Below are 3,101 nucleotides of genomic sequence, written 5' to 3' on the forward strand. Positions count from 1 at the left end.
TTTTTAGCTATTTTAATTCTCCTTGGATTTTAATATGTCTTTGTTAATGTATATTGTCTCAAATGTTAATTTAATTAAAATTAAGTGGCATAAATTTGTCTGTAATATTCTCTTATTTTTAATAACTATTTTAATTTTTATAACCATAATATTTTCTTCTGGTACTTATGCTACCCTTACCACCAGATGGTAGGGGAATTTTGTGCCAAGGTTATAAATTTTTAACATTGGATATTATTAATAAATTATATTTAATTAAAATATTACATTCTGTTCATCAAAGTTTCTTTACATCAAATTTTTTGGCTTTGTTTCTGTAATATTACTTTAACAATTTGAATGATTGTATGCCAAAGTTTTTATCTTTAATTATGAAATTCGCTTGTCTTTTTGTTTACATAATTGTTAGAGAACATTTTTACGTTAAAATATCAATTTTCCACAAACTTATGTGTTGCTGTATAGCTCTAAAAATCTTATACTAGAATGTCCAATATAATAACCTCCTTCAGAAAAATAATTTATGTTTTTCATTCTTTGATTACTGTTTCCCTTCTCTCTGTAATGTTCTGATATTTCTTCTACATGAATGCCAGATTTCTTAAATCAGTCTTTCAAATCTGACATATTAAAGCATCATTTTCTCATCCTTAGTGATTTATTTTTAATTCCAGGAAAAGAATATGAAACTAATCATATAACATTTTAATTTCCAAATTGTTTTTTTACTTTCTCCTTGACACTTTTAATTTGTCTTTAATCACTAAGTAATCCAATTTTTCTTTTATGACTCATGACTCTAGATCACAAATACATTTTTTATGTTATAGAGACTCTCTAAGATTGCATTTCTGTCTTTGATCAATCTCATTTGTAAGGGAATCATTCTTCCAAGTAACCTCTTCTAACTTGCTCTGTTTTTGGCCTAACTTTTTGTGTTGTTTGCTTTCATTTTATGCCTTCTATATACTGTTTACATATGTGATTTTGTAATTATAAAGACTGAGCTGACTCTTCTCTGAGTGTAAAGATCCTGTCCAGAGAGCACACATGTTCTGAAAAAGTGAGGTCCTTTGTTGATGGCTGGGAATGAGAATTGAAGATGCTCTGCAGGGGAATTCTGGTACTATCTAAAGACATTTTGGTTGTCACAACCTGGGTGAGCTACTGGCCAAGAATGCTGCTAATTCACTGCCAACACACAAAACACATCTCCACACAAAGAATGACCCAGTCTAAAATGTCAATAGCATGGAACTTGAGAAATTCGTTTCATAGAAATGAAAAGGAACTTATGGTTGAGGAAAGGCAGGCAACCAACTACTCAAAAAAGCATCAGGAAGAGGAGAAAAGGTCGTTGCCACAAGAAGAATAAATATTTGGAATAGCATGTGTAAGCAATGTCCTCTTTTCATTTCCCCAAGAACATTTAGCAAAAAAAAAAAATATATGCATTGTTCAATTTACTTTGAGTGTTGCATTTGCATTTTTTATATCTGTCTATTTTGTTTTCAAAAATGTGCGAAGAATGACTTCCCAGCAGGTGAAGCAGAAACTACCAATGAGTCCCTATAACATTGTTATTACATTTAAGGTGGCTGTTATTTACTAAGCCATATCAGAAGTTTCCCAGTTTCTGAGAAATAGCTAGGAAGCAGCAGCTGTATGATAGGGCAAATGAACTAAATTTCCAAGTCTTAACATAAAATAAGTGAATTGTATTAAAATAAATGAATTTTTATTTACAGCCAGCACAAGTGTTACTGGTCAGCAAGCAGCTTTCCCTCCAGGATAATTTAGGGACTTTGGGATCCATTTACTTTTAGTTGGGCTACCCAAAGTCCTCTGCATCTAGTTAGCACATGAAAGATGAAAGAGTGAGAAATAAATATATACTTCTCAAATACCCCACAGATACCATGAATATGGAGAATGTAATTCTTAACAGGGCAGACACTTACCAGCAATAACTTTATCCTATATAATAAAAGACTAATATGCAAATAGACTAAATGGCAGAATAACCAGAACAACTGAACAACCAGTTGCTATGATGTGCACTGACCACCAGGAGGTTTGTGACGAACATGGTGGGCATTGGCCGCAGCAGGATGGTGAATCTGGCCACTCAGTGTGGATATATATATCTCCCACATTCAAAGTTTGTTAAATTGCATTGCTTACCCATATCTTCAGAAAAAAATAACTTTTACTGTCGTGGTAAACAACTTGCACCTATGCCGGCCCCACTTGCACCCTCTGCTGGCACCAGAGCCACTGCTCGCACCTGCTGCTGGTGCCCGGCACCAGTGCCAATCACTCAGCACCATCAGCGGGTGTGAGTGGTGGCTGTCGGCCCAATCACCCTTGAGGGTTTCTCCACCTACTCCTGCTCCTGAAGGGCGATTGGGGCAGCAGCCACATACATTTTCTCTGAGTGACATCTGGACTCTGTAAGTTTAAATATGTAGTGATCTCTGTCGTTTATTTTAAATTACTTTCTAATTTTTTATTTTATTTATTTTTTAACCTTCCCCTCCACCCTCTATTTAGTGGCATATGACTTACTTTCTATGTACATAAAATTGGAGATAGGGGAAAATGTTAATTGTTAATCTTTGGTTGAAATTTTCAAATTTTCTCATAATGTTCAGAAAAATAGCCCACATGTTTTCTTCTTTGGAAAAAAAAATGTTGAGTTTCTTTAATGCACATTATATTATATGGTTTATTAAATGTATTTGAATATAAGTTTATTTTCAGATTTTTTGTGTATACAGTTATATTTACCTATCACTATAAGCTGGCTATTTGTTTTATTAACATTTCTCCATAAGTTTTTTTTTAAATATATTTTATTGATTTCGCTGTCATCGGGTACAAGGAGGGCTGGTGCAGTCAGCATGTGGGAGCAGCGGCGGTGGGAAAAGGGCTGCCAGCAGACAGGGGTTTGGGGGCCGTGGTGGGAGGGGCCAGTTGGGGACATGGAGAATGGGCTATACCTGCCCCTGTGCCTACCACAGCCTCGTGGCACACAGTTCCTTTCAAGGTGCACAAATTTCTGCACTGGCCCCCTAGTATTTTAAATAAGAAGCATGCAT

This window comes from Myotis davidii, unplaced genomic scaffold (genome assembly GCF_000327345.1).
Source record: "Myotis davidii unplaced genomic scaffold, ASM32734v1 scaffold210, whole genome shotgun sequence".
Lineage (NCBI taxonomy): Eukaryota > Metazoa > Chordata > Mammalia > Chiroptera > Vespertilionidae > Myotis > Myotis davidii.